Source organism: Phyllopteryx taeniolatus, chromosome 8, assembly GCF_024500385.1.
Source record: "Phyllopteryx taeniolatus isolate TA_2022b chromosome 8, UOR_Ptae_1.2, whole genome shotgun sequence".
Classification (NCBI taxonomy): Eukaryota; Metazoa; Chordata; class Actinopteri; order Syngnathiformes; family Syngnathidae; genus Phyllopteryx; species Phyllopteryx taeniolatus.
In genome coordinates, this window is record NC_084509.1 from 16006313 (window position 1) to 16029000 (window position 22688).

General features: G+C 44.5%; 1 protein-coding gene across 2 annotated transcripts in view; it reads left to right on the forward strand.

The window, feature by feature from the left end:
• The first annotated feature begins 2754 nt into the window (after positions 1–2754).
• Positions 2755–22688, forward strand: part of slc8a2b (solute carrier family 8 member 2b) — a 70824-nt gene continuing 50890 nt past the window's right edge. Inside the window, exon 1 of one of the 2 annotated variants that reach the window (XM_061783173.1) lies at positions 2755–3904. The gene's annotated coding sequence lies outside the window, so the exon portion shown is untranslated. The remainder of the gene's footprint in view (positions 3905–22688) is intronic. The other variant, XM_061783172.1, reaches the window with a different exon arrangement.

Here is a 22688-nt window from a genome sequence, read left to right on the forward strand (position 1 = left end):
GGGTATTGCGGACAAGCGAAGGGGCACATCACACACACACACACACACACGGAAAAAGTAGAGGGAGGCAGGTGCCCCCTAGTGCTGTTCAGAGGTGTAAGTGGGCATAAATAGAGATGTCCACATCAATTTTGGTGATGCTTGATGATCGCCTTCTGGCATTTGATGACACTGGGCTCTCTTCTGGGAGACTCTCGTCATCTGCCATTATGAGAGCCAGCCAAAGTCCGCGTCTTTTTCACAATGCCACCTACAGAAACGCCTCTGTCATCCATAGGAAGTCTTTTCAAACATTTGTGGTGCCAGAAATACAAAATTGAGCAGACTATACCCATTTATATATGCGGAAATGAATCTGCAAGAATTACCTCGTGGGATGATGTGGCAGGCTACTTTCCTCAAAGAGGCATTTCAATGAGAGGTGTTTCCCCCCCCCCCCCCCACAAACATGTTTCATTATCACTATTTTCAGTAGTTATTTAAAAAAACATCCAGACTTTCAATATAGGCAAAAATGACACCGTAGAATACATAGAAGTGCACTGAGGAAATGTCATCGGTTCCCGCTCGTTATGACAGGCTGACGTGGCCTAAACGTGGGCGGGCCAAAATCTGGCTGAAAATCAAATATTACATCAGTAAACGAGTCTAAAATTATTACTGAATCTATTTTGGGAAATTACACCCAAAATAGATTCAGTAATAATTAAATTTTTCTGCAGACAATATTTGTAAGTCCAGAAGTATGGAGGTATCGTGGTGGAGGGGTTTGTGTATCCCAATGATCCTAGGAGCTAAGTTGTCTGGGTCTTTATTTCCCTGGCAGGGTCACCCATGACAAACGTCCTAGGTGAGGGACCAGACAAAAAGAGCGCTCCCACTTGGGACTCCATTGTTCTGCTGGGAGACTTCAATGCTCACGTGGGCAATGACAGTGAGACCTGGAAGGGCGTGATTGGGGGGAACGGCCCCCCCGATCAGAACCCGAGCGGTGTTCTGTTATTGGACTTCTGTGCTCATCATGGATTGTCCATAACAAACACCATGTTCAAGCATAATGGTGTCCACACGTGCACTTGGCACCAGGACACCTTAGGTCGCAGTTCGATGATCGACTTTGTGTTTGTGTCATCGGACTTGCGGCCGCATGTCTTGGACACTCCGGTGAATAGACGGGCGGAGCTGTCAACTGATCACCACCTGGTGGTGAGTTGGCTCCGATGGTGGGGGAAGATGCGGGTAGGACGTGGCAGGCCCAAACGTATTGTGAGGGTCTGCTGGGAACGTCTTGCAGAATCCCCTGTCAGAAAGAGTTTCAACTCCCACCTCCGACAGAACTTTGCTCATGTTCCAGGGGAGGCGGGGGACATCGAGTCCGAGTGGACCATGTTCCGCGCCTCCATTGCTGAGGCGGCCAACCGGAGCTGTTGCCATAAGGTGGTTGGTGACTGTCGTGGCAGCAATCCCCGAACCCGTTGGTGGACACCAACGGTGAGGGATGCCGTCAAGCTGAAGAAGGAGTCCTATCGGGCCTTTTTGGCCTGTGGGACTCCTGAGGCAGCTGATGGGTACCGGCTGGCCAAGCGGAATGCAGCTCTGGTGGTCGCTGAAGCAAAAATTCGGGTATGGGAGGAGTTCGGTGAGGCCATGGAGAAAGACTTCCGGACGGCTTTGAAGAAATTCTGGTCCACCATCCGGCGTCTCAGAAGGGGAAGCAGTGCACCATCAACCATGTGTATAGTGGAGATGGGGCGCTGCTGACCTCGACTTCGAATACTTCGACGACCTCCTCAATTCCACCGACACACCTTCCCGTGAGAAAGCAAAGTCTGAGTTCTCTGAGGCGGGCTCTCCTATCTCTGGGGTTGAGGTCACCGACGTGGTTAAAAAGCTCCTCGGTGGCAAGGCCCCGGGGGAGGATGAGATTTGCCCATAGTTCCTAAAAGCGCTGGATGTTGTGGGGCTGTCCGGGTTGAAACGCCCCTGCAACATCGCATGGACATCGGGGACAGTGCCTCTGGATTGGCAGACTGGGGTGGTGGTCCTCCTTTTTAAGAAGGGGGACCGGAGGGTGTGTTCCAACTACAGGGGGATCATACTCCTCAGCCTCCCTGTTAAGGGGTGCTGGAGAGGAGGGTCCGTCGGGAAGTCGAATCTCAGATCCAGGTGGAGCAGTGTGGTTTTTGTCCTGGCCGTGGAACAGTGGACCAGCTCTACACCCTCGGCAGAGTCCTCGAGGGTGCATGGGAGTTCGCCCAACCAGTCTACATGTGTTTTGTGGACTTGGAGAAGGTGTTCGACCGTGTCCCTCGGGAAGTCCTGTGGGGGGTGCTTCGGGAGTATGGGGTACCGAACCCCTTCATACGAGTTGTTCGGTCCCTGTACGACCGGTGTCAGAGTTTGGTCCGCATTGCCGGCAGTAAGTCGGACTCGTTTCCGGTGAGGGTTGGACTCCGCCAAGGCTGCCCTTTGTCACCGATTCAGTTCATAACGTTTATAGACAGAATTTCTAGGTGCAGCCGAGGCGTAGAGGGGGTCCGGTTTGGTAGCCTCAGTATTGCATCTCTGCTTTTTGCAGATGATGTGGTTCTGTTGGCTCTCACTGGAGCGGTTCGCAGCCGAGTGTGAAGCGGCTGGGATGAGAATCAGCACCTCCAAATCTGAGACCATGGTCCTCAGTCAGAAAAGGGCGGCGTGCCCTCTACAGGTCGGGGATGAGATCCTGCCCGAAGTGGAGGAGTTCAAGTATCTTGGGGTCTTGTTCACGAGTGAGGGAAGAATGGAACGGGAGATCGACAGGCCGATCGGTGCAGCGTCTGCAGTGATGCAGACTTTGCATCGGTCCGTTGTGGTTAAGAAGGAGCTAAGCTGAAAGGTGAAGCTCTTGATTTACCGGTCGATCTACGTTCCTACCCTCACCTATGGTCACAAGCTGTGGGTCGTGACCGAAAGAACAAGATCCCGGATACAAGCGGTCGAAATGAGTTTCTTCCGTAGGGCTCTCCCTTAGAGATAGGGTTTCTCCTTGTTTCCTTTTCTTTTCTTCTTACTTTACTTTTATGTCACTTCCGTCTTTTCCTTCCCCCTTTCATACCACTTCTCTCCTTTCCTCAAATTCCCTTTGCTTCACCTCTTCCTCTCCTCTGTCCTTGTTTTATCATCCCCTTAATGAGTCTTCCGTGTAAAAAAGAAACTCCCCTCTCACCTCCTCTTTCCATTCCTCCGTCATTTCATTTACTCGTCTCCTTCATTTCCTTGTCTCTTCCTTCACCTCTTCCTCTTGTCCGCTTTCATCTACTCATCTTTCCTTGTCTCCTCCTGTCCGTAGTATGTCTTCCATGTAAAATAGGCTCCTTCACCTTCCCTTCTGTTCTTGCACCCCCTCTCCTTTTTTCTTTCCTTGTCTCCCTTCTCTTTTCCTTTTTTCCATTTCATCCCTATCCTCTTTGCTTTCCTTATTTCTTCTTATCCTCTTGTCTCCTTCTTTTCCTTTCCGCTTGTCTCCTTTCCTCGTCACCTCTGTCTCTCCTCCTCTGTCCTTGTGTCCTCCTGTCCTTAGTGATGGTCTCCACTCCTTTAACTTCATCCATCTCCTCCTCCATTCCTTGTCTCCTTTTTCTTCCACAGTCGTCTTCTTTCATCATCTCCTTCTTGCGCGCACGTGTGTGTGTGTGTGTGTGTGTGTGTGTGTGTGTGTGTGTGTGTGTGTGTGTGTGTGTGTGTGTCAAAAGAGAGAGAGGCAAAAAGCGAGTGAGGGGCGGGGAGTTGTGGTCGGGCCGAGGCGGGAGGTGCTGCTGGTGATGATGATGCTGCTGCTCTTCCTCAGTGGTGGTGCACATGTCGCGTGCACGTCCTTCTGCGCCTTCATCTCCACCACCACCACCATCACTCCGGAGAAGACAAGGTAAGACGAACACGTTGGGTTTGCATCCGTGGTGCTCGTCGCTTGTGTGTGTACGTGTGTGTGCTCCGTGCGCGTGCGAGCTCGCGCACGCGTGCCCACAGTGTCAGAATGAAGCGCGTCAGCAGAACGAAGCTTCCAGAAGCCGCGCGTCAGTCCATCCATCGCGCCAGGCACAATGACGTGCACGCGCCCGCAAAGTTGCCTCCGGGAGCTGTTTCCCATACGCACTTTCGCTGGCGGGAGCGCGCACGCACCAGCACCGCGCATCACCACCGCTTTTTTATTCATAAAGAAGCCATAAAAGTTGATGAGACGCCAGCCGGTTAGCATATTGACTACCGAAACAGCGTAACAATTCAAACGCAGCATTCAAAATTAATTTGTTTTTTTGTTTCATATGTAACTAAATCAACTGCTGCACTGACATACACTTTCTGTAAGTCTCAAGCCAACCGGACAGTTGTGCGCATGCGCATCATACCCATGAGCCCGCAATTTGCTCTCGTTGCGTTTACAAACCATCAATACCAGGTTACAATACAATACACTAACAATAGGAGCCTACATACAATTCAACTCAATAATACAGTACATGTCGTGGAAATGTTGGATAATGTCCGCATGTTGTGGCTGCAGATAGGCATGGGTACATTTGTGAAAGAGTATGAAACAATATGAGCAGTGTTATTACAATAAATGTCAAGCGCAGTGTAAAACAAGCCAGGATCTCCAACTCGCAGCCGAGCGTGAAGCGGCTGTGACGAGAATCAGTACCTCCAAATCTGAGATTTGCCGGATCGGTGCAGCGTCTGCAGTGATGACACACCCCGCAAATAAATGACTCACATCATCTATTAGAGGAACACCCACTATTTGAGTATGGCAGTAGAAGTCACAATTTAAAGGGATTGTGCTGCTGTTTTTGTTAGCTACAGATTTCCAATGGGCTCAGCAGTCCCAGAGGGAGACGTGTATTGAAGGGACAGCCACTAGTTGAGAAAATGAAGGTAGAAGTAGTCGTGGTGGTCATAATTTAAAGGGACAGTTTATGTGCCTACAATTTTGGTTAGCAACAGCGTTCAAATATTTCTGGAAATGTGGCAGTCTGGCGCTAAAAGTGCTTTTAATTGAAAGGAACTGTTTATGCAGCTTGCTGGGTGCTGCTGTTTTGGTTAGCAACAGAGTTCCAAAGGGGAGTGTTTATTAAAGGGTATTAGAGGGCCACAATATTATGTTAGAAAATGCGGTAGTGCAGTAGAACTATTTACATGCCTTGTTCGGTGGTGCTGTTTTGGTTGGCAAGAGAATTAGCAAATGGGGTCAGGCGTCCCAGAGGGAGGCATTTATTCGAGGGTTGCCCCGAACCTATTTGAGGAAGTCTGGTGGTATAGCAGTGGGAGTAATTGTGGTCATATAATAAAAATCATTCCAGTCTTTGTGTGGCTTGACTGGGTGACATCACACAAACTCGCTGAAGATGAGCTTGAACTACGGTGGTCCCAATGTGTCAGAAATGTTCAAAGTTGGTTCTGTTGCACCCGTGGAGCACTGCAGTGCCGGGAGCACAGATACTGTAGTGTTAAATGGCCCGTATTTTGATCAAATACACGTTTTTGTGTGTGTGAATACATAATTTAGTTGCTTTGCTGGCAAGCATGTGGACATTTTTGGGTCACTGGTGCGCAAGTGAAGCATCCATGCGAGGATGAGGAAAAGGAGATCCGTGCAGCGGGGTTTCCTTACAAAGGCCTCTCCTCCCCCTCCTTCCTCTCTGCAGCTTTCTGGGGCTTCCCTTGTATTCCTGCTTGTGGTGTTTATGGTTGGTTGGTTGGTGGCTTCCTTCCTTCCTTCCTTCCTTCCTTCCTTCTTTCCTTCCTTCCTTCCTTCCTTCCTTCCTTCCTTCCTTCCTTCCTTCCTTCCTTCCTTCCTTCCTTTCTTTCTTTCTTTCTTTCTTTCTTGATGGTGGCCTGTAAAGCAGAAGGCGGCATGTTAAGGAAGTGCTCTGCTCGTTTGCTGTAGTGACTGATGAGTTGTCAAATGTGCTTATGCAGCCTTTTTTGCCACTCATCCATTATTCCGCCCCCTCCTTCTTCTTCATCTGCCTCTCCTCCATTAAATCATCGGCCCCTTCCCTCACATCTTTCCCGCTTTCTCGAGTCTTCCTTCCTTCCTTCCTTCCCTCCTTCCCTCCCTCCCTCCCTCCTGCATAATTTTTCCTCTTTGCTAACACAGAACATGTTCTACTGTCAAAACATGGTTTCTGTCTTCATGCCTTGCCTCCTTTTGCACCTTCTCTCCTGACTATACCTCCTCCCCCTCCTCTTTACCTCACTACACCTTATTTCCTCCTCATTGTCTTCACCTAACTACACCGCCTTTCCCCTCATCCTTATCTTGCACTCCTAACTACACCTCACCCCGCTCATCTTCGTCTTCTCCAAACTGCATCTCTCCTTAGTACACCTTCCTCCCTCCTCATCTCCAAACTGCATCTCCTTTTCGTCCTCCTGAATACACCTCCTCCCCCTCCCTTAACTACATCCTCCCTGCTTCCTTCTTCCCGTCCTAACTACACCTCCTTTTTTCTCCTCCTCTTCCTCTTTACCTATTCTCCCAACTACATCTCGTTCCTCCTCCATCTCCTAATTAGACCTTCCCCCTCCTCCATCTGAAAAGTACTTTGTATTTGGTTTTGCATGATTAAAAAGTGGCAAACTGACATAATTTCCCCTCTTTTCCTGAAAAATAATCAAACAATATATTTAGTATATTATATATTAATATATTGTTATTATATCATTTTTGTATTATTTGTTTATATATATATATATATAATGTATTATTATTATTATATTATTATAATAAATCTATGTTTAACACATTTTAATCGTGTGCAACTGATGTTGGAATTAAGTACATTCTAAGATCTTTTTTGTCTTCCTCCTCATCTCACAACTACAACTTGTGGCTACCTCCTCCTAACTACTCTCTCTAAACTATGCCCTCTATACCTCCTCCTCTTCACCTCTTCTCCTAACTATACCTCCATGCCTCTTCCTCACCCTCATCGCTCCACTCCACCTTCTGCATCAATTACAACTACTAACCGCACCTCCTCGACGCCTCATCTTCTTCCTCTCATACTGTAAATATGCTTTTGCCTCCTCTTGTAATTACACACTTCATGCGTACTCTTCTTCATCCCTCCCTCTTCCATTTCCGCCGCCTCCCGTCCAATAACGACACCCTCCCACCACCTTCGATGGCTCTCGGGGGATTCCCGACGGACTCTTTCCACTCGCCGGCACTCGCCCGCAGCCTCTCGTCACACTTTTTAATTAGGCTAATGAACGCTGCGATTAAAGCGGGTGCAAAAATCACTGCTGCCGCTGCTCGCATAATCACAGTCCAGGGAATTGATTCATTCCGGCAGAAAGAAAATGAGAATATAGTATGCATGATGGAGGGATGTGGAATATGGAAAGGAGGGGGCAAGGAGGTGTAGTTAGGAAGAGGATATTAAGGAGTGATGAAGCGGTAGTAAGGAGAGTAGGGGGCAAGGAGATCTGAGAGGAGGATGAGGACAAAAGGAGGTGTAGTAAGAAGGTGAGGAGTAAGTCGGAGCCGAGGAAGCCGTATGGAGGTGTACTTAAGAGAGGAGGATGAGGAAGCTCCTAGCTATGCCTCCTGGCCTCCTTGTCCTGTTCTCCTATCTATACCTCCACAACCCCCCCCCCAAAAAAAAATAAAAATAAAAAATAGACTTGATAAAGAGGAACCTCGTTAACCATCCTCATCTGCCTCTCCTAACTACCCCTCCAGTCCTCCTCATCCCCTTACTACACCTCTATGCCTCCTAACTACTCGTCCTTGTCCTTCCTTTTCCAGCTACACCAACTTACTGCCACATCCTCCCCTCCTCATTACACCTCCATGCCCCCCTCCTTCTCACCTACCTACACCTTCATTCCTCCTCCACCTCTCATAACTACACCTCCTTGCCGCCTTCTATCACATTTGTCAGCTTTGCCATCACTGCCTTTTCAAAAGCCAAAGAACAAAGCAAAACGTCCTTCTGGATTCTTCTAGTGGCCGCTGAGCTGAAGTCTCATCCGGATTGGTGTGCGTGTGAGTGTGTGGTGCAGGTCAAAGTGTTTCCCTGGCTAATGCCATTTTGCTAGGAATTGAGCAATTTTTTTTTCTTCCCTGTCTCGCTCCCGCTTTTATTTCTCCACGGATTGAATTTGCATGCATGGGCCGGTCGCCCTTTGACCACGCTCCACTTCATCACTTGTGCAACGGTCGCAGGTGGTGAATAGGAATGAGGGGCTTCACTTCCTGTCTGGTTGTCTCTCGCTCTTCCACTGAATGCTTCACAATACTCACACAGGGATTCTACTCACGAGTGTCACATCATAGGCGCTCATGCACGCTGTGTAATAGAGCACACTTACGCCTCACTCCTGCCTTCATTTGCTTCTCTTCTCCTTCCCGACTCTGCTTCTTGAGTCATGTCTGCTTCCGCCAGTCATGAAAACAGAGCCCGTGTGTGTAACTCAATGGCCAATTGAGAGGCGAATTTCCTTCCTTCCTTCCTTCCTTCCTTCCTTCCTTCCTTCACTCCTACGAGCCTTTTTCCCTTCCCCATTCCTTCAGTCCTTCCTTTCCCCAGCTCCTTCTTTCCCTGATTCTTTCCTTTCTCCATTCCCTCCAGCTATCCTTTCTTGATTCTTTCCATCGTTCCCGCTATCCTTCCTTATCTCCTTCCTTCTCTCATACCTTCCTTCTGTCCTTCCCTCCTTTTGTCCTTCATTCTTCTTTTATTCCTTCCCTTACTCCTTACTTCAGTTACTTCTTTCCTCCTTTGCTTCTTCCATCCCTCTTAATTCCTGCTGTTCTTTTTTCCTTCCTTTTTCCTTTTATAGTTAGTTCATAGTTCCTTCTTTCCCTACTTCCTTCCTCCCTTCAGTCACACTTAAATCCTTAATTCCTGCCTTCCTTTTCATCTGTATTTCCTTCCCCACTTCTGTCCTTCATTAGTGACTTCTGCCTGCTTTCTTTTCCTTCCTCTTTTTTCCCTTCCCTCATTCCTTCCTTCCCTCTTTCTCCCTGTAGTCTCCTTCATTGCATTATTCCTTCCTACCTCCGTTGTCTCCATACATCCTTCGTTCATTCTTTCCTTCTTTCCCTTGTTCATTCCATCATTCCTTTTCATTCACTCCTTCCTTACCCCTCCATCATTCATTTTCTTCTTACTTTTGTTTTTCATTCCTTCTATCCCCGTTCATTCCCTCACCCCTTTATGTGGCTTCTTTCTTCCCTCTTCATTCCATCCACCCTTCCTTCCTCCCTTCCCTGAATTCATCCTTCCTTCCTTATTTGCTTCTTTGCCTTCCTCCTTCCATCATTCTGTCCTTATCTTCTTCCTTCCCTTATTCCTTACTTGTGTCCTACCCTCCTTCATCCTTCTGTCCATTTCTGCGTTTTTCTTCCTCCTTTCCTTCCTTCATTGCTTCCTTCATTGGTTCTTTCATTACTTCCTTGGGGGATTTAGGTGGGTCCTTTGATTCCTCCCAGTTCTTCCCATGCACCCTCCTTCGCTTCCTCCCATCCCTTCTTTGTTTCTTTCTCTAATTCCGACTGTTGTTTTTGTGAGAAAAAAGGAACATACTGCAATGACCCCACCCCTGCCGCCGCAATTGGCCAGTGGTAGCCAGTCTTGTCTTTCCATGCTCCTTTCTTTGCATGAAATCAAATAAGTAAGAAACACAAAGTACAAAGTAAGCAACACAAGCTCAGCAAAGTGTGATGTAAATAAGACGAACAGAGCAAGGCGTTTATTTACATTGGCTTCAGGCACATCTGTATGGAATATGAACACAGCAGCTAGTTATGCTATAGCCAAATATATAATGAAATGTCCACCATGGCAGCAAGAAAGGACGGAAGGATCAAAGGAGGGGGAAGGAGAAAAAGAAAGGAATGACTAAAGGAAAGCAGGAGGGTAGGAGAGAGGATTAAGGATGAAAGAAGGGAAGGAAAAACAGAATGAGGGGAGGAAAGATGGAATGAGGGACGTTAGTAAAGGAGTGGGTAAAGAAAGGAGGGACTGAAGGAACAGAGGAAGGAAGAAGGAGGGATGGAAAAAACAACATTGTAAGTGTGCATGGGTTTTTTTCATATTTAATTATTTATTGCATCATCTTGGAGCTTTAACGTATTGTGACTGGCATGAAAACAACATTTAGCCTCACATTTAACACTTCTAGTATGACACACACACGCCCGCAGGCACACACACACACTTCCATGACACCACCTGTCCCTATTGGCTCATTCCTCGTCAAAGGTGTGTGTGTTGCCCGCCCACGTCTTCCTCTCCTACCGTCCTGAGACTTGAGTGTGTGGGCAGCAGATTAAAGTAAAGTCAGTGCGCCGACGCCGCCGGCACAAAACCTATTAACATGCAACCTGGAAACAACCACGGTGCATGTAGTGTGCGTTGTGTTCAGTGTCGTGGAGTATACAGTGTGTGTACCGCAACATCCAGGAATTAACATGCAGACAAAAAACATGATTGTGACGTGTTCCGCTTTACATGGAGTGCAACCTCGAAGGTGTTTATTACCATAGCAAATAATGGAGCTGTCGTAAAAGCTTTTAACTGTCACAAGTGTAAAAAGATGTTAACCCTTGCACTGCCAGCCTTCCCAGTTAACGTAGATATTTGACTTCTAAAGCCGTCAATGGCAGTGAATGTGTTTAATAAAAAGAATCTGGCAGAAATCCATGCAAATCTTCTTGTCGACTGAGCCAAGTTGTCCTGAGCAGCCAAGACAAAGACAGTGGGCTCATTGGGCTGTAGATCAATGAGGTTCACGGACAGACAGTATTTAAGTTGCCAGCGGTTTTTCACCAGCTCATTCTTTATTTCATAAAGGAATACTGCCAACGTTCAATGCTCCAGTCTTGCACGAGTGACGGGGTCCTCATATATGACGTCACCGTGCGAGACTATTTGCGCCACTTTTAAAGTGGAGGAAAGAACCAGCTTCGATTGGAGAGGTTAGAAGCCGGCGGTAGTGGCGCCCTCACCAGCGCAGATGTCGCATTGTAATTGCGCCGACAAAAGTGCCAAAAGCGGGTCTAGCCTGCCCCTCTTAGCGTTACGCCAAGCGCAGCGCTGGACTTGCGCCAGTCATGAAAACAGATCCCGTGTGTGTAACTCAATGGCCAATTGAGAGGCGAATTTCCTTCCTTCCTTCCTCCCTCCATTCACATCATTTTTGATAAATCCACAAGTCCTGCTTATCCTTCACACCGTCTCTCCGTGTTTCCCTCTGTCCTTCCTTCCTTCCCGCCATCTTCCTTTCAGTTCTTCCTTAACTCGCTCTTTACATTCTACCTTCCTTGCTTCTTAAATCCTCAATTCCTCTCTTTCATCATTCCTATCTTCATTCCATCTATTCCTACCTTCCTTCTCTTCTTTATCCTCTACAATCCTTACATGTCCCTTCTTCTTTTCCCTCTCTTGCTTCTTAAATCCCTAATTCTCTCTGTTACTTCCTTCCGACCACATTCCATCTGTCCTTCCTCCCATTTTCCTTCTTTTTCTTCATTTCATTCTTCATTCTGTCCTACCATCCTTCCATGCCTTCATTTTTTTCTTTGCACTTTTCTTCCATCCTTCCTTCTGTCCCTCCTCCCTTTCATTTTCATAGTGTTTTCCTTTCTCCCCTTCTTTCCTTTTTCTATTATTCCTCCTTCCTTCATTGGGCTTCCCTCCTTTATTTCTTTATTCGTCCCCTCCTTCATTCCTTCTTTCCTTTGTTCCTTCCATCCCTCGCTCCTTTCTTTCCTTCCTTAACACTTTCCTCGTCCTTTCAGATTTTCTTCCTTGCCCTTTAGACTTCCTCAAAATCACTACTCAAATCAATCATCTCCTGAAACATCCATCCAGTGGGCTCTTAGCACATCATCTTCCGTCGTGCCGGAAATATGGCTCCGTCTTTTCTCGTTTTGAAAAATGACCAGAGGGGAAATGGCTACAGGAAGGAGTTGCCCAAACTAACCATCACAGATGTTCATGGTCTTAAGCCTTAATAAAGATAGATTTCCCTTCCAAAAGCAACACAACACCATGAACATTGCTGGGTTCCAACACTTACATCGTATATCTAAATTCGTTTTAGGCTGCTGCAGATTACCTAGCGATGTTGAACTCTGTGATTATGTGCACTGTCCCCGAAGCCTGAAACAGCAGTGCATGAAAACATTCAATTGAAAGGAAAAATAGACTTGATAAAGAAGGACCTCTTTAAACTAAAAATGAATTCTACATTTGGATTACAAAGATTCGCTGGCTCTGACAACAACATTCAACTTTATACGAGGTAAACTGGGAAAAACCGCAGATAATGTGCATATACATATTGTATAAAGTTCATAAATAAACATTTCTTACTGTTGCTATCGTTTTTATTTTTAAAAAAACATGCTGCGCTCATCTCAATGAGAGATACTTTAGCATGTAAATGCTAAATGATCCCATTTCATTTCATTATTTCTTGAACATCTTATCTTATCTAAAGAGCAATAATTATGAACAGTGGCAGGAGTGTATTCTGTCGGCTTGGCCTCAAACACCTTGGCGGCTGAATGGACTAATCATTCCACTGTAGCAATACCTGGACAGAACCTTTTTCCCCTTGTGGGTTTTCAGATGAATTATCTGTCTGAAGTGGAGACTGACGACGTCACTATGTTGTGGCAGTGAACTTCTCACGACAAATGCTAATTAGCCACTGCTTAAAGAACATAACAATGCCCGTATCACAGTCTGTGTCATCCCTGGGGAAAAAAATCCCTCACTTTAAAGGATCATAGTCTTCTGTTTGCGCAAGGCTATGAATATACGGCTGTCAAATTTCATCTCACCGGGAAAAGTTTAATCCGCACTTTCAGATATGACAACACAGCCTTATATGTGCAAATATCGCCTTCTTGTTTAGTGTCGGCGTAGCCATATTGTATTGAGTCTCCAAGATGAGTGTTATTTAATGTTTCTTTCTGTAGACATAATGTAAGGTGCTCACTGGTCAAGCAGCAGTCACATGGTGAGATGTGGGCGGGGCTAACGCTTGCTTGTCGGAAAAGCTTTCTGCTGTCGGAGAAGAAACCAGCGAATGTTTTCTGCTTCAGTGCACACTAGCACACGTTAGCGCACTACATCATCTCTCTAACCTCCAAGTTGGATAGCAACTTTGCTTCCTCCGTGTGTGTGTGTGTGTGTGTATTCATATTACACACACTTACCGACACACTATACCTTGTCTGACCTTTATTCATTTGGCCCTGGGCAGTAGCATACAATCAGCAGCTGTGTCTTTTCATTAATTGGAAAATGGGAATATTGGCTTTTTTCAGGATGCACTAAATTGCTCCCTAACGAGATGTTCTGACACTGTGCCAGAGAGCGAGAACACTATCCATCTTCATCTGCCCTTCTGTGGCACACTTCAGCCTGCGCCTCTTTTTAAGTTGAAGTGTAAGAGCCCTAAGAAAGTAAAATATTATGAAAAAAGAAACATACTGACAAACAATAGAAAAACAATGTATTGTAATATAAAATAAAAGTATATTTTGAATGAATACAATCATTTATAAAATAAAATAATATAAATACAAAATACGTGACATTAATGGGAGTAAACACTTAAGTAAAATTAATTATATTTTTTAAAATTATAGATAATATTGTATAAAATAAAACATTTTGAAATGAAGTTGAATAATTTTTAATAAATAAAATAGTTTATAAAATGAGAGCATTTAAAATGAAATGTTATTAATAAAATTAATAAAGTATTACAATCTTTCAGAAAATAAAAACTTAAACTACTAGAACAATATTAATGGTAAAAATAGCACATAGATCTAATTTAGATTAATGCATTATTTATGCTTTTAATTTGGAAGGGGCATATTATGTAAAAGTGACTTTTAATGTATGTATACAAATAATTGTATCTTGCTTGCCTTCCCACCCATCAAGTGTAAAATTAAGCAACAAAATGAATTTTATATCTGACTACAGTGGTGCCTTAACTTACGAGTGACAAAACAATTTTTTGTCTTGAGTTGTGAGCAAAAAATTATCCTTGACTTCTGATTTGAAAACTAGTTATCCATCCTTTTGTTCTGTATATGTAATACTATGATCAGGCGATGAAACATGTATAGGGTTTCACAGTCATACCGGTCCTCTGAGTGAAACCGTGCCCACGATGTGGCCCACAGCAAAAATGAGTTTGACACCCCTGATTTAGAGCGTCCAATAACAATAATAATATAATAATAATAATAAGTTGCTAGATTTGTTGCTCATCGTTTTAAAAATATATATAGTTGCTAAATTGACAACACTGAGTAACTCTCCACCCCTGGTCGTCATAATAACAAAAGCTGTACTCTGCATTTGCATGAGACAGAACCACCCCCTCAAAACTGATTTCAAGCACAGTGGATGGTCACTGTTCTGTAATTATTAATTCTTTGTGGATGTTGACCAAAGAATGTCAGACATTTTATTTCGACACTAGGGAATTTGACAATTTGAATATGAATTTGAGCTCAAACTTTTATTCTGAGATTGAATGTCTTAGTCTTTTATCTCCCACCAGCTCCCTCATTAAACCATGTACTTTGTCCGTGTGTGTGGGCACGTGCGTGTGTGAGTGTATACAGATTAGTGCGCTGCAAGACCCCCAACATGCATGTGAGTGTTATTGTGTTGCCATATGGTGATGGCGCAACCATACCACTGTATAAGAGAGTTACTATGTCATGTGAAAGTTGTGTACATTGTGTTGGTGTGTTTGTTTTTGTATGTGTGTCATTGTGTTGGTAAGTTGCCACTCATTGGGAGCCTCTGGCGTTTGTTGCATAACTGCAAGCTCGCATAATCATCGGGTGATTGAAGGATAACGGAAGGGGAGTTAAAGGTTGTCTTTGTTACCTCCGCCAGGGACGCTGGTGCCTTTTGTTTGCTTGTTAGCTTTGTGGGAATTGGAAAAAAACAACACTATAACGAGAGGAGAAGGAAAGGAGTGGAGGATAAGTGGCATGGAACTGAAATAAGCAGAGGGGAAGAGGAGGACAGAATGATGTGTAGTTAGGAGAGGAAGACGAGTAGTGAAGGAGGTGTAGTAAGGCGAGAGGGAGGCATGGAGGTGTAATTTCTTTTTTTTTTCCTCACTCTTTTGTCGCCAGTCGAGCTTTGGTGCTGATTCAATGAATGATGAATGGCTGTTGTGCCTTGCTGGAGGTCCAGTTTGTCCCAGATGACATGATGATGTTGAAAAGAGGATTGATTTCAAAGACAGCCAGGATGTGGACTTCAATCGGCGCAGACACGACGCATTGTGTCTGCTGGCGAGCATCCGCCTGCTGTTCGCTGATAGCGCTCATTAGCATCAGCATGTTATCAGGAGCGATAGCCGTCGCGGTGAAGGTGAAGGTCAGTGGAGGTGGCGAGGAGGTCAAATGAAGAAAGACCGCTTTGTTTGGTGGCCTTGAAAGGCTCGGAAACGAGAAGAACAGAAAGCCATTCGCACGTTGAAAAATGTCTTTTGTCACGACAGTGGACAGCTATTCAAAGGCTATTGTCTTTTAGCAATCAATTAATCAATCACATTTTATTTATCTGCAATTGCGATTGGCTAGCGACCAGTTCAGTGTGCCCTGCCTCTCGCCCAAAGTCAGCTGAAATAGGTGCCAGCGCACCTGTGACCCTAGCGAGGAGAAGCAGTTCAGAAGATGGAGGGTTGGACTTGTCATACGCAAGGAATGCAACCCAAAGTAATTCACAGCGATAAAAACAGACAATTCAAATAGCAAGAAGAATGGAAGAAAAAAAAACACCCTTCCCATCCCCACATATAAAAGCAAACACACCCATACGAACAAACATGCCCACTGACACACACAAACACAGCACCTATCGACTAATAGTATAGCGACATGGCAAGGCACTGAGCATCCTGGGTGAGGAAAGGCAACCTGTGGGAGCCATCCACACCCAGAGGTCACCACAGAATAGAAATAAATCATAAATAAATAAATACATGAGTAAAATAAGAAATTAATAAATAGGTAAATGAATGAATGAGTAAATCAGCTAAAAGCTAAACCAAACAGGTGAGTCTTAAGTCTTCTTTTAAAAGCATCAACAGTCTCTGCGTTGCAGATGCCCTCTGGCAGGCTGTTCCAGAGGCACGGGCCATAATGGCTGAATGAACCTCTCTGTGGGTTGTTCTTCTAGTTTTTGCAATAATTAAAAGGCCTTTGCCCAGAGAACCTCAGGACTTGTGAGGGCCCAAGACTGTTAAGACATTTAAAAGCTAGTAAAAGAACATTCAAATTGATCCGGAAACACACGGAGAGCCAATGCGAGAGCCAGTAATCTTAACACTGATGTAATGTGCACCCCGCCCTCTGGTCTTCGTCAGCACACGAGCAGCTGAGTTCTGGAGTAGTTGGAGAGTGGAGATGTTCTTTTTCAGAAGACCAGAGAGACAAATGGGCAGACTCTGGCTATGTTCTTCAGATGATAAAAACCTAACACTCAATTTCATGTCTTCTGGAGGAACATGTGTCCAAACCTACAAAGAAACTTTGACCTGTGAGATAAAAGCTGCACCAGTTCAAAACAGTACCAGAGAGGACACCTGCAATTTGTGTTTGAATTTTTTGATTTCACCATTTCTCCATGGAGGTGTAGGGTTAATTTTTATTGTTTAGGTTAAAAGTGGAGCCGCAGAGTTTGTTCACTTCAGTTTGGTGATAAAATTGTCAACAATAAAATCACATGGTGCAGGTAGCATGTCAGCAGTGGTGCGCTGTAAAATCGCAATATCTGTCTATATGCACGAGTCTTGATTTCAAACTTGCACATGAGTCACTACAGTACCGTGGACATCCATTAAAACATTGTTTTGTTCTATATGCGTGAGTCTTGATGTCTCAGTTGTGCATCAGTCACTACAGCAGACACCAATTCAAAACTGGATTTCTTTCATAAGAATGGGTCTTTACGTCAAAATGCACATCAGTCACTACAGTGGACGGCTATCCAAAAGCTGCTTTCTTCTCAATGCGAGAGTCTTGATGTCTAATTTGGTCGTCAGTCGCTAAATCAAAGGGCTATTCTAAAGCTTTTTTCTGTATGCATTTTTGTGTTGTCAAAGTTGCACTAATATTAGTCACTACAGTGGACACTGGACAGCAATTTTATTATCTATAAACGTTTTGTCAAAGTTTTGTAACAGTTACTACGGTGGACAGGTATTCAAAAAGCTGCTTTGTTCTCTATATATCAGTTACTACAGAGGACAACTTTAAAGGTGACTTTCTTCTATATGAAGGAGTTTCAGTTGATGTTTCAGTTGCGTATCAGTCACTACAGTGAAACAGCTTTACAAAAGTTGCTTTTTTTGTGTAGATCAGTTGGAACGGTGGACACCTGTTCAAAAGGTGTTTTCTTCCCTACAAATGGCTGCACATCACATGCACCTCCTCAGTCACTATAGTCGTCAGCTATCCAAAAGCTGTTTTCTTCTACGTATATGGATGAGTATTAATGTGAAATTTAGGCATTAGCCACACCAAGACTTTCGCAGATAGATGGAAACATCTTTTGAATCACTGTCCACTGTAGTGACTGATGGCACAACCTTCCCGCCTTTTTGCTCATTTGCATATGTGATCACACCTGCTGTCGCCAGCATTTTGATAAGGCTTTCATCCAGCTGTGAGAAAAGCATCCAGCGTGCCTTGGCGGTAACTGATTCGGATTTGTGTCTCATGAGAAGGCAGTGAAATGTTGGACTGAAGGCCAGATGGACTTTTTATGGCTGCCAATGATGCACCTCGACTCGCCTTAGAGAACGTTTGGCATCTCCCATGTCCGACCCTCACTAAAGGTGACACAATACGCAGTTCCATAAACTACACACACACACACAATCATAAATTAATAATCATAAAAAATCAAATTATTGGCAGGATTCTAAGCCATAAAGTTAAAGGAATCTTGGCTGTCAATTCACCTTTTCCTAAACACCCGCCCGCCTCAAAAAAAGTATACTGGCCAATCACAGCGCTGCACAAAAGAGAGGTCAGTGATATATTTCACACCATTTTTAAAATATATTTTCATCATTCAGTCCGCAGATACTCACCTCTAGGACCTATTTGCGACTCATTGCGATTCAAATCTCATAACTATGCGAACTCCAGAATCAACAGGCAGACCTTTTAATCAGCTCCATGGTAAACAATGTACATGGATGAGCCATTAAATAATATAATTCTTGCCTCGTTAACCGAGATGCTAATGCTATGCTACTAACGTGAGGTTCAGTTAACACTAGCATTGCAAACCAGTTGTAATGTCATCATGATCTTCATCATTTAGTTTTTGAATGAGCAACGTCATACTGTGGTTTGCGGGGTAGTTTGGAGAGTCTTCTTGGAATAGAGCTGAGCTAAAGCAAAAAAATAAAAAAAATAATAAACACCATAATAAGTGCAGTGGAATGAATTGTCATGAATGGAAGCTGAGAAGTCGTTTCGGTGAAGAGGATCATGTAATTCGACCACCGTTTTTGCTAAAGCGCCAACATTGTTTCTCCCAGCAAATTGCGGGCTTTATTTAAAGCCCAGGATTAGTGTGGCTGTGTGTGTGTGTGTGTGTGTGTGTGTGTCTGTGTGCTCTGATTGAATTCATCTCCACGCGTGGAACACCTCGGTTACATCCCATAATGATGCGTGAGTCGTTATCCCTGCTGCATCGTAGCCATCCCGCTTTCCAATTAGTCGGCGGGTGCGTCAGCCACTTCGGGCAGGTAATAAACGCCTCACTCAAATGGACCCCTCACTTTTCCCATCAAAGAAAAAAAAATGGTAGTCAGTTCATGGGCAGGTTAAAGAGTCCATTTGGAGTTGTTGTTCTTACTAAGCAAAACAGAAGCACCGACTAAATCATGGGCACAGTCTTTGAGAGGAATTAAAGTGTAGCATGTTACTGCGTTAAAATATCTTATAGATTATGCAGAGAAGTTTTCTTCTTTTCTTTAACGACCGTTGGCATTCCAGTAGACTCTTACTCTAAGTGGTCACTCCACAATGTCGTATGTCCAAAGACTTCAAACCCATTTGCTAACAGAAAGAGCAGCACCAAGTAAACCGTGTTCTCACATGAATCAAAACATGGCATCCTAGCGCATGTTGTAAATTAGTAATCATTTGGAGACGGCGTCATGTAGCTTCTGGTACACAATGTGGTCCCTCCACTATGTTGTCTGTTTCCAGTTGTCACTTTTCCCAGTTTTCCTGAATGCACCGGTTGTTTTTTACGCAATCCACGAACGGTTAGCGGGAGTTGTTGGAAAACATTTGAAGGAATGTCATTCATAGACACTATCGTTCACTTGCCCATTTGAACTCCTTTGCTAACCAGACCAGCCGCACCTAGCGAGCCACTTGGTCGCTCCAAAATGCTGTTTTTGTTATGCAGGCCACATATTTGTTGTTAAGTCCATTTTCATTCAACTTAAACGTCACTTTTCACTTGCTATAAATTGCAAGATACCATCACCATTGTTAAATATGTATAACATAAAGCCTACCCCATCTGCACTTGAGTAAATAATAGTTGTCCAGGGCTCTATTTAGGGTATATTAGCTCAGTTTGATTTTGTTAAAACGTTTTGAAGGGAGGCCTCTAAATGTAAAAGTATACAATGGTGTGTGTGTGTGTGTGTGTGTGCGTGCGCGTGCGTGCGTGCATGTGTGATGAAGCTCTTTTTATTGCTCATGTCAGCCCTCCGTGTCCTGGTCGGCTCGCTCTCGCTTCCCCGCCGAGACGACCTGTCAGCGTGTCAAAGCGCCGAGTTCCAGACGCTTTCTTAAATTGCTCGTTATTCTCTCTCAGAGAAAATTTGGAGCGTCTCCTGTGAGGGCAACAGAAGGGGAAGGGGAAAAAAAAAAAAAAAAAAGGAGGCGGTGGTGTCAACGGTGGATTCATGAGTCAATCTGCAGGCTGGCTCGGCGCTAGCGAGACGAACGGGAACGAGAGGAAAGCCAGGTCAATTAAGAAGAGCCATTTTGCCGTCGCATTCGGCCCATGAGAGGAGCCGCGGTGGGGCGAGCTCAGATAAGAAGGACGACGACTTGGGACCTCTGGTAGGGAGGACTCACACGAGGCCATCTGTGTCGTGTTTGGGCCCACTTGATTGATTTACTAAATTTACCAAATAGCGGCCACTAAATTGTATGTTCAGTCTATCAGATTGCGTACTGTTGGTGGGCGTGATCTACTCAAGGCCCCTGCTGTTGTTATTGAGAAACAACATTTTGAAGCGCCACATATACTGGACTGTTAGAATTTTTATGAAACCACAAACAAAAACATGTCGCGTTTGTCAAGAAAGAAGCCCTGCCCCGGGTGAGAATAAAGATATACATATATATATGAGAGGCGATTGGCAATGATAGCCTTGACTGCACTCGTGCAATTTTGCATCAGAGACTCTCCACGCTTCACTTTTTAGCCACAGGTACATTTGAAATGATTAATATAGTACAGTATTATTCTATTCTATTTGTACGGCTTGGCGGCAGACAGATGGATCTTGTTTTTGTTGTGAAAGATCAATTGATCCAACATGGCATTTTTGATTTGTTGTTACTTCTTCTTCTCCCCTGCAAAAATCAAATCTCGCTGCTGACGGTTGGCCATGATGAAAACTAGTGCACAACCCCGCACTCTGCGCAATGTTCAGTTGCGTTCGGTCATGTCACTCAGTTTGCATGTGGGGCCAAGATTATGGTGCAATCGGCAACAAGTTTACTGGAGAAAATTTGGGAGAGCACCACAAGTGCAAAATGAAGTTTGAAGTGATGGATTTGCAAGTGTCAGTGCAAGAGGCAAACTAACCCTTGATATTTTGCTGCATTTGTTGTGACTCCTTTTGAGTCACACAATTTGCACATTCAAAGAATGGGTGTGCTTATGATTTTTGTATATGGAGCAGGACCAAGTTGCACAAGTGTGCAGTCTATTGCTCCAAAACATTTGGGGGAAGCCACATTAAAGCCATGTTTTGTTTGATTTAACATTGGATGTATCTGCCCATCCTGTGTAACATTGTGTTTAAAAAACGTTTTGGGACACCACACCCAAACATTACACTGCTTGCTGAATAGACAATGTCTCGCAAATTTTTCTCCCCCCCACCTCTCGTTCTGCTGATGTGCCTTCCTCACCACAGTCATCCTCATCATTATGCACAGGATCTTTCAGATGCAGTATTTAAAGACTCATAATCAGTCACCACAATTTGGCTCAGGTTTTATAAATGATATTCCACATGCTAAATAAGTCTATTAGCATCTAGCCCTCCCAGAATGCACAAAATAAACTGTGCTGCAGGTTTTTCCATTTGGGATACGCAATCCTGGATGGGCCCTGTTCGCAGATCATCTTCCACAGCGTGGCACGTCATGATCATTCATTTGACCACTCCTCTCGCGCTAACTTGCACAAAATAATTTGTTTACGATAATCACCACCTTACACAGAAAAAAAACAGGCATTAGAAATAATCCACAAAGTGAAAAAAGGTACACGGCAGGGGCACATATGCATGCACTGTACGTGTCATCTGATTAGCGGGATTGCACCTTTCACCAATTATTCATGACAACCACCACCTTGCACAGAAGAAATAAACAGAATGACTAGGAATAATCTCAAGTCCAATAAAAAGACCACAGCACAGCACATGCACTTGTGCAATGTAATGCATGTGTCAGATAATTTAAACAATCTTTCTTCTTGCCAGTTAGTTACAATAAGCGCAACCTTTCACAATAGAAATAGATTTTTCTATCTCCTTTTTACCACATACTGTATGTATTTGTGTAGTGTGTTTCTACCCGTCTGCTTGCTGCGTGTTCTCTTCCATACTGTTAGCCAGCATCGTAGCATTCAAGTAGCAACAATGCTTTTGTGTGCATGTGTGTGTGTGAAACACATCCTCTTTCGTGACGCCGCATCATCACGCCGGGGGCGGCGGTCTGTCAGGCGATGAGCACATTGCAGCTCCCTCTGAGACCAGACAGAGTACATGGCACACATGAACAAGCCTCCTAACGTTTGTCCCGGACCCCCGCGCCTCCCATCCACCTTACAACTGATTGCGCTCGCCCAACAACACGACATGACTGTCATTTAAAGTTAACGCTGTAATGTGGAAACACTGCTGTGTATGTGCTGGAGGAAGTGGCTTGTAAGTGGGTTCGTTGCAATAGTGCGCCTATCTTTTTTTTGTTTGTTTTTTTTTTGGGGGGGAAATTCAGTCCCCAAAGTGTGTTTGATATAGCAACATGAAATTTGGTGGGTGTGTTTATCATGAGCAGACCTACAAAAAAAAAAAAAAAAAAGTCTGAAAGAAGCCATGCCGGAAAAGTCACAGAAGTCTTCCATTTTGGTTTGAAATGGTGGCCATTTTAGTTCATGTGGACATTTCCAGGTATTCTTCAAAGATGGACTTGTCAGCTGGGTAGCATCTACTGGAATGTAAAAAAATAAACATAATATAACAAAATCCAGCTCCCAAAGCTTGTTTGACTTAGCAACATGATTTCTTTGTCTAAATTGAGAAGACCCACAAAAAAAGTCATGCCTGTCACAGGAAGTCTGCCATTTTGACATTTGCAG